The 13574-nt window shown below is 36.2% G+C and overlaps 1 long non-coding RNA gene across 1 annotated transcript; it reads left to right on the forward strand.

Moving 5' to 3' along the window:
* Positions 1-807: 807 nt before the first annotated feature.
* On the forward strand, positions 808-1656 carry LOC125914444 (uncharacterized). The gene is made up of 2 exons (XR_007455313.1): positions 808-861; positions 1498-1656. It is a non-coding gene; the product is annotated as an uncharacterized LOC125914444 (long non-coding RNA).
* Positions 1657-13574: the final 11918 nt, after the last annotated feature.

The following is a 13574-nucleotide window of genomic DNA, read 5'->3' on the forward strand; positions in this document are numbered from 1 at the left end:
TATTGGTAAAGAAGCCCAATGCAACTGCAGCCCAGGAGAAAAGCTGTGTGGGCTTACAAAGAGAGAAATTTTACTTATGTGGTTAGAAGATAGGGTGCCACAGCGGCTTCACAATCTCAGACAAATTAAGAGCAACATGGCACCTTAGGTTTGGGATTGTAAAAACACTTGCACTGAGCATGGGTCTTCAATGTTCACGAGCTGATGTTTCCACAATTCTTGGAGTACTTTCCAGGATTCTGAAGTGAAGATCAGGTTAACTCTAGACAGGGACTTTGCTTTCTTCTTCCTTATTTCACTCAAATTCTTCAGAATACTCCCTCGGATTGTTTCTATCACCACTCTAACTAATGTTAATGTTGGAAGAGTGCTTACTATATCAAGACCAAGCATTTGGCAACAATAATGCCATTCTCAACCCTGATCCAGAGGCATGCCCTCCAACAGAGAGCCCTTTGAACCCATCTCTGTAGTCAATCCTACCCGAGGGTAGAACAATAGAGTTGTCTTTCTCCAAACCTAACAACAGACCTTTTGGATAAAGATTCAACCTAAGTTAGATTTCTCTAAATCTATCTTTCTCAACTGACCTCTTTGGAAGACTTCCTTTCAGAATTTAAGAATCTGGGGAAAGCATTCATTCCCTTCATTTAGTGTGGCTTCAGATAGGGGTTTCTTTTTCAGAAGTTTATATATTCATTTTAAGGATTAAAAAAGATGCAGTAGACATAAACTCATGTGTTCATTTCCTCAATTCTCAACTGCAGAAATCTCTTATGAGTGCTTAAATAAGTCATTTTATCTTGTAGCACCTGGATAGCTGAAGACTAATTCTCACTGACTTCAACAGAAGTCATTATGGTAAGTTTAATTTTGCATCCATTTTAAAAGCAGAGTACACAGCTGGGAACTCTCTTAAGGGCATCTGTAACACAAACTGCAGCCTTCTCCCTGTAGACTCATCATGTCAGGCCTAAGACTCATGGCCTATGGCTGCCACAAAAAGCTATGAATATATAATACAAACTAAAGCTCAAGAGCCCCCAATGAATTATGCTGTGAAACAATTTATTGTGCCTACCCAAAGATTCATTCTAAAGAAATAAAAAGACCGAGTCATTACTGGGTTTTCTTTCCTCTACTGACACTGATTCAATATTTCAAATGTATATAGTAATTGTTTCATTCTTGATAAATGATAAAAAGCTGTGAAATTGCCCCCACCCCACCCCTCCCACACACACCAACACCTGATTCCAGAATTTTGGAGAGCCTATAAAACCATGTAGAACCCCTCCCAACCCATAAGAAACCATTCTGAAAATTCAGATGTCAAAGACAAACTCTCAAAATTTTGTGCCCTCTCTCAGATTTCCAATACAAAGCCTAGCCACATATGGAATACAGATGGTCCCCGACCTAACGATTCTTACTGTACAATGGTGACACATTCAGTAAAAACTGTATTTTGAATTTTTAATTTTGGTCTTTTCCCAGGCCAGGGATATGTGGTGAAATCCTCTCTCATGATGCCGGGTTGGAGCAGGAAGCCTCAGCCCCCAGTCAGCCAGGGATCAAGAGGGTCAACAACCTGACAGCCATCTGTGCCCATATGCCATTCTGTTTTTTGCTTTCAGTAAAATATTCAACTAATTATATGAGGTATTCAACACTTTATGATAAAATAGGCATTGTGTTAAATGATTTTGCCCAACTGCAGGATGATGTAAGTGTTCTGAGCATGATTAAGATGGGCCAGGCCAAGCTATGATGTTCAGCAGGTTAGATTATTAAATGCATTTTCAAATTATGTTATTTTATTTTTTTAAGTTTATTTTGAGAGAGAGAAAGAGAGAGAGAGCGCACGCACACAAATGGGGGAGAGGCAGAGAAAGGAAGAGAGAGAGCCCCAAGCAGGCCCCATGCTGTCAGCACAGAGCCTGTCCTGGCCTTGATCCCACAAACCGTGAGGTCAAGACCTGAGCCAAAACCGAGTCGGTGCTCAATCAAGTGAGCCACCCAAGCGCCCCTCAAGTTATGGTATTTTCAACTTAACATGGATTTATTGGGATATAACCCTACTATAACCATCATAAGCTTCCAACTGTTTGTAGGAAGTTGCCAGCTGCATCATTGTGTGTGTGTGTGTGTGTGTGTGCGTGTGTGCGTGCGTGTGTGTGTTTGGTTTTTGGGTTTTGATTTTTTGTTTTTTTCTCGGTTTTTTTTTTTTTTTTTTTTTTTGGTTTGAATCTTGTATTACTCATTTTCTGCCATATCCCTAAGTGTATGCCTCAGTGAGATATCATTAATCGACAGAAATAAACTTGCTGGGCCCAGGCATTCAGACTGCTATCACCATACCTCAAACCTATGGCTGGTATCTGATTTCATTACAGACACTAGCAAAAATGTCTAGAAGCAAACAAACAGCAGCCAGATAAAAAAGAGCATTAATTGAATTGCATTCAACCTGACTTAATTAATCCTTTAACCAGCAGACATAGGGGTGGTAAGCAGTTTTAATGTATCTATTATCATGAACTCAAACTGATGTAAGCAAACAAAAGGAAGTAACAAACACATAGACATAATTCAATTAACAGCCACTGAGTCCTTTGTTCAGATGATGTGCTTGTCAGAAATTGTTAATTATCCATAGCTCCAGAATACCAAATCAGGAAACATCTTCTAATTAACTACTGAACATTATTTTGTTAGTTCTACATTGCCTTGTATTTATCAATGACTAAATTATATGTATATATTTTTGTGTTTTCCTCCATTAAGTTAAATCAATATGTTACCATCTTGATTTTAAAGATGAATCAATGTAGGAAGCATCAGAGAAATCCAACTTGTGCCAAAGCACAATTACAAAACCTATGGTCCTCGAATACACCAATTGCATATCACAGTGAGAAATAATTTTTCTTTCATTTATCAGATGTCTCTCTTCTGCATTGACTAAGACACTTGCCCATACCCTTCTATAACCCTAAAATATTTTGTTTTTAGGTTTCATACACCCTATGACATTTTCAGGGTCACAACAGGGTTGGCACCCTCATACCTCATACAGGAGCTTACATCGTCTTTCTTCCACCTTCAAACGACAGTACAAGTTCCTCGGATTTCCTGTAATAATGTTAGGTTAAGTCATGGAAGCCGTCAGTGGGACAGGTGAAAAAGTTAATACCTAGCTCCATGGAATTTGTCTAGAATTCTTTAAAAAAAAAAAAGTATTTTGTAAAAGAAGAATACATTAGTAGTACTTCCTATTGTTATTGTAGAAGGTAATATAATTATCAAATGTAATGTCCATTTAAATATGCAGGCACTCAGTTAATGCTTGCTATTGTTGAAGATGTTTTTGTTATTAAAAGCTATCATGAGGCCGACTCATTCCTCTACACTCTATTCATTTATTGAAATTAAACATGTTGGGGCGCCTGGGTGGCGCAGTCGGTTAAGCGTCCGACTTCAGCCAGGTCACGATCTCACGGTCCGTGAGTTCGAGCCCCGCGTCAGGCTCTGGGCTGATGGCTCGGAGCCTGGAGCCTGTTTCCGATTCTGTGTCTCCCTCTCTCTCTGCCCCTCCCCCGTTCATGCTATGTCTCTCTCTGTCCCAAAAATAAATTAAAAAAAAAAAAAACGTTGAAATTAAACATGTAAATCATATTTCAGGTCCTCCTCAAATTATAGCTTTGAGCATAGAGGAGATATGCCAGAAGAGAGCTATTTATTTTTAAATATCTATTTGAGAAAAAAATAAAATAAATACAATAAAATATCTATTTGAGATCATAAGAATCACTCAATTTCAAAATTTCTTAAGTATCACTTCTAAAAAGCAGCCGTGTGTCGGGAACATAAAGAAACATAATGGCTCTTATGCTTGTCTAGTTATGCTGCCCGGGACACTGAACACCAACACATTTGTGATGGTCAATCTCCAGCCACTTCTTCTCCATTTATTTTTAGGCCCAAGATTGTCAAACCCCAGGGTTGAAGTTAGAGAAGAAAATTAAAACAATTCCAGGGAAACGAAACAAAACAAAACACCTTCCCTAATCTTGTAGTTCTTGAATTCTAGGCACTTGTTTCTCTTTTTCTCCGAGACTCATCTGTTCCTTCCTCCCCTTTATTAATCCAATGACTAAATGTTACTACAATCAGGGAGATTAGGGCGACTAACAGACTTAGCAAAAGTAAAAAAGAAAAAGCTAGTAATGTGTGTGTTGAAAACTGTATAAGGAAAAAAGTTAATCTTACATAATTGATTGAAACTAGATTATTTTAAAACCATTTTGGAATACAATAGACTTTAAAATAGAAATTTAAAATATGTATGTGTTACAAGCAATGTATACCCCTAGTACACTAGTAATCTAGTATATAGAGATACATAGACAAACACAGAAATTTTTGCTTTCGTGAGAGACATCTAATTCCAGTTTGGGCAAAAAGGAAGACTCACTAATTCACAAATTGAGGAATTAAATCTAAAGAAAGTCAGGATGGTTCCCTTGAAAATACGATAAACTAAGGACTAGAAAGTTTTCAGTATTTTCTCTCCCCAACTCCACCCCTTTCCTCAATGTCTCTAGTCTCTCCTCATTGTTTCTTAAACACAGAGGTAGATCCCAATCTCTTCACTTTGGAGCATCCACTGCCAAAGAAAGAAACGGTAATTTAGAACAAGCCTCAACAACTGATCCAAACAATTTTGGCAGGAAAGCTGGATCTTGTAGGAATTCCATTAATTCCACTAATTACGAATTCACTAATTCCAAAATTACCATTTATACGGGGGTGGGATGTATGAGAGATCCTTATAGAAGGAGAAAGGGGAGGCTGGGCACAAAACATATATGTATTATGTATATATGTGTGTGCTATATGCATTAACATATGATTTCATGTATCATATATAAAAATCAATACACATGGATTGTAGAGCTCACCATGAAAGATAAGAAAAAGTCTTCTATTAATAATATAAAATATCTCCATAAATTTTTATAGCAAAAGATTTCTTAAGTGAGGCATGAAAAAAACTAATTACAAACACAAAGCTTGAAAACTTAGACTACATTTAAATAGGATCTCCTGGGGGCGCCTGGGTGGCTCAGTTGGTTAAGCATCCGACTTCGGCTCAGGTCATGATCTCACGGTCCATGAGTTCGAGCCCCACGTCAGGCTCTGTGCTGACCACTCAGAGCCTGGAGCCTGTTTCAGAGTCTGTGTCTCCCTCTCTCTCTGACCCTCCCCCGTTCATGCTCTGTCTCTCTCTGTCTCAAAAATAAATAAACGTTAAAAAATAAATAAATAAATAAATAAATAGGATCTCCTGTTTGGCAAACCCATGGTTAAGAAAGTAGAAAGGCAAGGAGAAAGGACAGGATATTTGCAGCACATGTAAGTCATAAAAGTAACTGTAACTGCATTATATAAAACAGTCCTACAAATGAAAAGTAAAATACAAGAAATGATAGCATAAAATGATGTTCAAAAAGTTCCAAGTATCCCTTTATAAAAGACAAGTCCAAATGGTCAATAAACACAAAATGTGCTTTACTCCATTAGTTATCACTGAACTTGCATGAGAAGCCACTGTGTACCTCCCTATATCTCCTGTTTCATCTCTAATTGCAGTCATGTCTTTCAGTCTTGCTCAGACAGCATCTTGCCTTAGGAGTGTGTCATGTATTTCTGTCTGCTTCGGGGCTTCTCCAATGTTAAGAACACCAGTAAAAGCCTACTGGGAAAGTGTGGAAGTGTAGGGAGGCTTGGCTAACCATACACCAAAGGAGGACTAGTCAATAAATAATTATCCTCCTAGTTGATCCTTGGGCAGAGGATTCTGAATGGTTTTCTGTGCACTCTTCATTAGGCCCTAGACAGGAACATGCCCTAACTGACCACAGTGGTGACCTCTATGACACACGTTTATATTGGGTTTTCATTTTTCAGTCAGACCCCAAGGTCCTTGTTTCCTGCTTCCTTGGATGTCATGCTACCTATAAGTTCTTTTCTTAGGCTCTGCTTTCTTTCTTTCTTCTTTCCTTCCTTCCTTCTTTCTTTCTTTCTTTCTTTAAGTTTATTTATTTATTTATTTAGAGACAGAGAGAGAGAGAGAGAGAGAGAGAGAGAGAGAACAAGTGGAGGAAAGGCAGAGAGAGAGAATCCCAACCAGGCCCCACACTGTCAGCACAGAGCCTGACGCAGGGCTCAAACTCACAAACTTGGAGATCATGACTGGAGCTGAAATCAAGAGTTGGACATCCAGCCAAATGAGCCACCCAGGTGTCCCTTAGGCTCTGTTTTCAAAAAGAAATTCAACCTAAGACAGACATACAAAGTAAGGCCACAGTAACATTCCTTTAAGCACATAACAGAATAAGTTAAACTAAAACCCACAGTTGGTAAGGATATGGATCAACACTCTCATACAATGCTCATGGGAATGCAACCGGTATTCATACTGTGGAACATTCGCCAAGATGGACCATTTACTGGGCCATAAAACACACCTTAACGAGTTGAAAAAGATAGAAATCATAAAATGTCTGTTTCCAGTTGGAATTAAACTAGAAATCAATAACAGAAATATAGCTTAAAATTCAAAATCACTTGGGAAACTAAACGACACACTTATAAATAACACATGGGGCAAAAAGAAATCTCAAGAGAAATTAAAATTTATTCTGAACTAAATGAAAATGAATAAAACAACTTGATAAAATTTGTGGGATATACTGAAGGCAGTGCTTAAAGGGAAATTTGTACCATTGAATACATGTATTAGAAAAAAATCAATAATCTAAGCTTCCACCTTAGGACACTCAAAAAAAAGTAGAGAGAGAAAGATAAAATTGATTTCAAAATAAGCAGAGAGAGAAAATAAGAATTGTAGCAGAAATCAATGAAACTGAAAACAAGGCCAATAGAGAAATCAATAAAACCAAAGTTGTTTCTTTGATAGTGTGAATAATAATGACAAGTCTAATGTCAGGCTATGAAAAAAAAGAGAGAAGACACAAACTACTAAATATCAGAAATGAAGGAGAGATAAATACAAATCCCAAGGATGTTAAAAAGATAGTCAGGGAATACTATGAACAATTCTGTGGCCACAAATTTGATAATCTAGATGAAATGGGCCAATTCCTTGAAAGACAAAACCTGCTAAAACTCACATAAGAAAGAGACAATATGAGTAGGCCTATACTTATCAAAGAAATTAATACAATAATTAACAGCCTTCCAAAAAAGAAAACACCAAATCCAGATGGGCTCACTGGTTAATTCTACCAAACATTTAAGAAATAAATCGTATCAATGCTCTATAGTCTCTTTCAGAAGACAGAAGCAGAGGGAACATTTCTTAATCCATTCTATTAAGCCAGCACTACTCTAAAACAAAGACATTTCAATAAAAGAAAGCTACAGGTCAATATTTTCCATGAACATAGATGTAAAAATTCTCAACAAAATATTATAAAATTGACTACAACAATGAAAAGCATGAGTTATACACCATACCAACTGGGATTTATCCAGGTATGCAAGACAGGTTAACATCTGAAAACCAATTAATGTAGTCTATCACAACAGGCTAAAAAAGAAAAATCACCTAGTCATATCAATAGATGCAGAAAAGGCATTTGACAAAAATCCAACACCCATTCATGATTAAAAAAACAAACAAATAAACAAACAAAAACCTCTTAATAAACAAGAAATGGGAGGGGAACTTCCTCAAATCAATAAAGAACAGCTACAAAACTAACAGCTAACATCATACTTAATGGTCAGAAACTAGAAGCTTTCTCACTAAGATCAAACAAAGCAAAGATGTCCCCTCAAACCATTCCTTTCTAAAACCGTACTATTACAACAACAAAAGGAAAGAAAAAATTAGAAACTGATTAGAAAGGAAGAAATAAAACAATCTTTGTTTGCAGATAATATGATTGTTTACGCACAGAATTCAGAAGAATCAACATAACTACTGGAACCAATAAGCAATTATAGCAAGGCTCAGGATATAAGGCTAAAATATAAAAATCAATCCAATTCCTATTTACAAGTGGAATTTGAAATTAAAACCATAATACCATTTACATTAGCACCCCAAAAATAGAATACTTAGCTATAAATCTAACAAAATATGTACAAGATCCACATGAGGAAAACTACAGAACTCTGATGAACAAAATCAAAGAACTAAATAAATGGAAATAATACCCCATATTCTAGGATAAGGACTCTCAATATTGTCAAGGTGTTAGTTCTTCATAACTTGATCTTTTGATCTAATGCAATCCCAGTCAAAACCACAAGTGATGCTAAGGATATTAACAAACTGATTCTAAAGTTTATATGAAGAAGCAAAAGACCCAGAATAGCCAACAAAATATTGAAGAAGAAAAAAGTTGTAGAACTGGCCCTACCTAAGACAAGACTTACTATAAAGCTACAATAATCAAGACAGTTTGATATTGATGAAAGAATAGGCAAACACATTGATGGAAGCAAATACAGAATCCAGAAATAGCCCCACATAAATAAAATTCCTTTGGTCTTTGAAAAAGGAGCAAAGGCAATATACTGGAGCAAAGACAGTCTTTTAAGCAAATGGTGCTAGAACTGGACATTCATATGCAAAAATATGAATCTAGACACAGCCTTCACACCCTTCACAAAAGATAATTCAAAACGGATCACAAACATAAATGTAAAATGCAAAACTACAGAACTCTGAGAACATAGGACGAAATCCAAATATTCTTGGGTATAGCAATGCCCTTTTAGAGAAACACCAAAAGCAGAATCCATGAAAGAAATAATTGATAAGCTTGACTTTACTAAATTAATTGACTTTATCAATTAAATTAATTGACTTTATTAAACATTTCTGTTTTGTAAAAGATACTGTCAAGAAATGAAACTACAACCATAGACTGAGAGAAAATACTTGCAAAAAATCTCATAAAGGATGATTATCAGAACTCTTAAGTAGATAAGAACTTCTAATGTATAAGAACTCTTAAAACTCAAAAAATAGGGAAAAAATGGGAAAATAGACAACTTGATTAAGAAAATGGATCAAAAGCCTTCATAGACACCTCACCAAAGAAGATATGCAGATGGAAAATAAGCATATGAAGAACTGGTCCACATCATATCACTAATGAATTGTAAATTAATACAACGAGACCTCAGTGCACACCTACTAGAATGGCCAAAATCCAGAACACTGACAATAAGCAACAACAAATGCCGGCAAGGATGTATAGCAACAGGGATTCTCATTTATTGTCCGTGGAGACGCAAGATGGTACAGACACTTTGGAGGATAATTTAGCAGCATCTTATAAAACTAAATACACTGCCTATATGATCCAGCAAGCCTGCCCCTTGGTGAAAGGAATTGAAAACTTGTATCTACATAAAAACCTGCATACTAATGCTTACAGCAACTTTATTCATAATTTCTACATCCTGGAAGAAGCCAAGAAGTACTTCAATAGGTGAATGGACACGTAAACTAAACACGGACACATAAACATGGTCTGTATAACCAGACAATGGAATGTTATACACTAAAATGAGCTCTCAAGCCATGAAAGCACAGGAAGGAACTCCACTGCATGCATCACTAAGTGAAAGAAGCCAATGTGAAAAGGTTACATATTGTACGATTCCAACTATATGACTTTCTGAAAGAGGTAAAAAAGAAAAACAAAAGTGTGGGTATAGTAAAAAGATCAGTGATTGCCAGAATTTAGGAAGGTGAGGGAGGGATGAATATGTGGAACACAGAGGATTCCTAGGTCAATGAAACGATTCTGCACGAAACTATAAGCGTGAGTACAGGTCATCGTACATTTTCCAAACCCACTGGGTATAAAACACCAAGAGCCAACCCTGATATAAGCTCTGGACTTCTGGCAATAATGATGTGTCAATGTAGGTTCCTCAGTTGTAACAAAGGTATCACTTTGGTGGCAGCTGTTGATATGAGCGGCTATGCAGGAGTGGGGTCAGGAATATAAGGGAAATCTCTGTACCTCAGCTCAATTTTACTATGAACCTAAAACTACCCGAAAAAATAAAGTCTGTTTTGAAAAATATCATGGAAATAAATACATAAAATCAGGACAGAGTGTACATTCTCTGTAGAGAGAAGTATAACTGTCTGGAATGGAACACTAGAGGTTTTGAGGGTGTAATGACTGTTTCATCTGTTTTTTACCTTGATGATGGTTACCCTGGTGTTTGTTTTGCTATAAACCAGTTAGCTTTACATTTTTATTTTGTGCTCCCTAAGTATACAATATTTCAAAGCAACAAATATTGAAAAGCAAATAAACAAAAATAGATGAATAAGGCATAAGTCTACAGAGAAGGACAAGTTTTCAAGGAGAATGATTGCACAGTATCCCCCCATGGAGCTAATTAATTCCTCATTTTTGTTTCCAAAATAAAATAAGGCCACTTAAGTAAACTTGGTTTGTTTCTTGGCCCAGGACAATGAAGGGAGAAGGTTATACTAGTACTCAAGCTTGACTGCCTCCCAGGAGCCATACAAGGCCTCTTATATCCCAAAGCCTGCCCTCAGTCCACAACATGTGTTTATGGATGTTATTTTTATACTTGCTCACAGCTATAATAACATTCCGTAAGGATGCATGGCACTGAGGTCTAAGTACATGTGTGGGTGCTGCCATCAGGGCTCTTGGCTCATGGCCATCCTGAACCCAGAGGTTAGGTTAATTCATGAAGTTTTCCTTGGGTTTTACTATGATTCTTTCTTTGACTTTACTCTTTTGTCCTTAATATATTATGATTTTGCTATAAGACACTCCTGTGTCAAATGAGACTCTTTTTTGCTAAAAGTAACACTTCATAATCAATTTTCATCATTTTGAACAGCATTATTAGATTTATTTAACTCAGCTTCAGCACACTGGACCTATGAATTCATATTTTAAAGTTGTTTTTGGATAGGATTGTTCCTGTCTGAAATGATAGCAAACAAAAGTTGGAGTCACATGGTTACACGTGGTAAGATTAACATCCTACGGGTAAAAATGCCAGGCTTCCTGTATTAAAAAAAAAAACAAAAAACAAAAAACAAACAAAAGAAACCCCACACAAAACACATAAAGCAAAAATTAAAAAGCATAGTGCTCCAAATTACCTGTTTATCTAATGTTGATTCATCCAGAAGTCTTAACATAATATTCAGAAAGTGGAAGCTTTTCTTCACTACAAGTACTGATTAGTTTATTAGACCAAAGGTTGACTCTTTTCAATGATATAACATTATGATCTGAATGACACAAGAAAGTCATAAGTCATTTGAAACCTTATCAGCTATAGCTACTTAATGATATAACAAAGTATTTCCATTAGAAGTCTTTCTCATTTCATGAGTAAGGAGGAAGGGGAATTTGTGACTCTCCTTTTATTCTTGGATAGATATTCATTTATAGTCAGTCCTGTTTTGGCATGTGTCTAGAAGGACCATGATTTTCCACCCTTCTTTGCTGGTGGTAGGACACTAATCTATATGTGAACCCACCAATTTGACATTGTCCCACATTATTTTATGCCAGAATGATGTCTTGTATATGTTGGCTTAATTTAGAAAGAAATCTCAAGACTTTTCTACAAATCTAAGAAAAATGTTAATAATATCCAGTGAAGGTAAGTGTGTGGTAAAGCATTTCTGTCCAGCAGAAACATAGATATAAGCTATCCAGAGAAAAAGTTCAATATGTGCTAAAAAACTAGAAATATTAATATTCTTTGACCCATTAATTATAATTCTAGAAATACTGAATACATAAATGTGTGCACAGAGGTGCTCGTGTTTATAATAGCAAAGCAGTGGAAACAAATTAAATATCCAAACATAGTAGAATTACAGTTCTCAAGAATTTTGAAAATATTTTAACAATCTGTTAAAAACAATATATAGTAAATATTGTGATGTATTTACATATTTCTAAAAATGTCAAATTTTAAAATATAAATGACATATGCAAAAAAGTACTGAAAGAGAACTGTGTTAACCAAAATGTTAACAAGCATTATCTCTGGATTTCAGATGGGTAAAGATTAAGTCCTTAGTGAAAGGAGTTAATACTGAGATTCTCCTGTTCCTGAAGTTCACACATGCCCTTCCTTCACTGTTGTGTCCCGATAGATTTAAGAAGCACAAGTTTTCAATCTCAAATGCAGTGCCAGTGCAAATTTATGCTTAATATTTTAACGGCACTTATCTTAATGTGCACTTTGGCACTGCTGTGAAGCCACGATTTTTCTGAAATTTGCAACACGTTTCTCCTACAGCCTGTTTTCTCTTGCTTTCACACATGTATCCTTCGGTGACTTAATTAGCTTTTTTACTTTGATCTTCAGCAACCAGTACACAGCATGACTGAATTGATCAGCTCTCATCCCACTATTGAGATATAGGTGTTTGTTTAACAATGGAACACCTTAACTCTGCAGATGAAAAATTGTCATTTTGACAACAGTGTTTGATGAAAAGTTAAACACACACACTGACAGTTATTTGGGGGTGTTAAATGTTCTGTAAACATACCCAGGATTTTAAGGCAATACATTAACATGTGACTGAAATTCTCTGAACCAATGATTCCATTAAAACAAAAAACAAAAAGCAAAACTGGGTCTTTAAGGTGAAAAGCAAGACCACATGGTGGGTCCAATTGTACCTGTTGTGAATTTTACAGTCCATCTTGATAATGCAGCAAAATCCAGGAGAATAGTATGCAATTAATATTCAAACAGAAAGGGTCTAATATTTACATTTAAACTTTGGTAAATTTGGAAAATTCTGCCATTTTCACACTTCAATATATATGAAAAATGGAACAAGTGCCACAGTGTTTATGGAAGGCAAGAACTCTGAGTTAAAAATACAAAAACAAAAAATGGGCATTGACACTAGTGAGAATCAGCTGATAGCAATAATGTAATTCCTGGTATTGCTAGTACCCTTCCATTAAGCAAAGTAGTTAAACAGAAAAGTGCTTTGGTTTCCAGTGACTCAGCCTCGGAGATGTCACATGTGACGTCACAGCCTTGGGTGGAAAAGCACCAAGAGAAAAGGATTTGGTCGTGATACGGGGTTGCCCGGTGCATATGCTCTCTGCTTGCACGATGCTTTGTAGTTCAACCTGACTCTTCCCTGAGTAGTGACTAGTGATGAAATTTGGGAAATGAGTATTTTTCAAGCCACTTTTTCAAGAGGATTCACGCAGTTGGCATGTATCTTAAGCCACCTCCATCCTGAAGGATAGTGTTGCGGCCATGATACTATGATGCCTGCCTATGGGTCCTGGTGTTGCAGACACTAAAGGACAGTTTCTTCTCTATGCCCTGCATTTATTCACATTTATTCACACAAATAAGTAAGTTTATTTTTAGGAGAATGGTTCTAAGTACTTAATTCTCAAGGCCTATGTTACTGAGTTAGAGATAAATTAGAGATAACCTGAATAAGCTATACCCATTATCTATTATTCCTCTAT

The sequence above is a fragment of the Panthera uncia genome, assembly GCF_023721935.1.
Source record: "Panthera uncia isolate 11264 chromosome D3 unlocalized genomic scaffold, Puncia_PCG_1.0 HiC_scaffold_8, whole genome shotgun sequence".
NCBI lineage: Eukaryota > Metazoa > Chordata > Mammalia > Carnivora > Felidae > Panthera > Panthera uncia.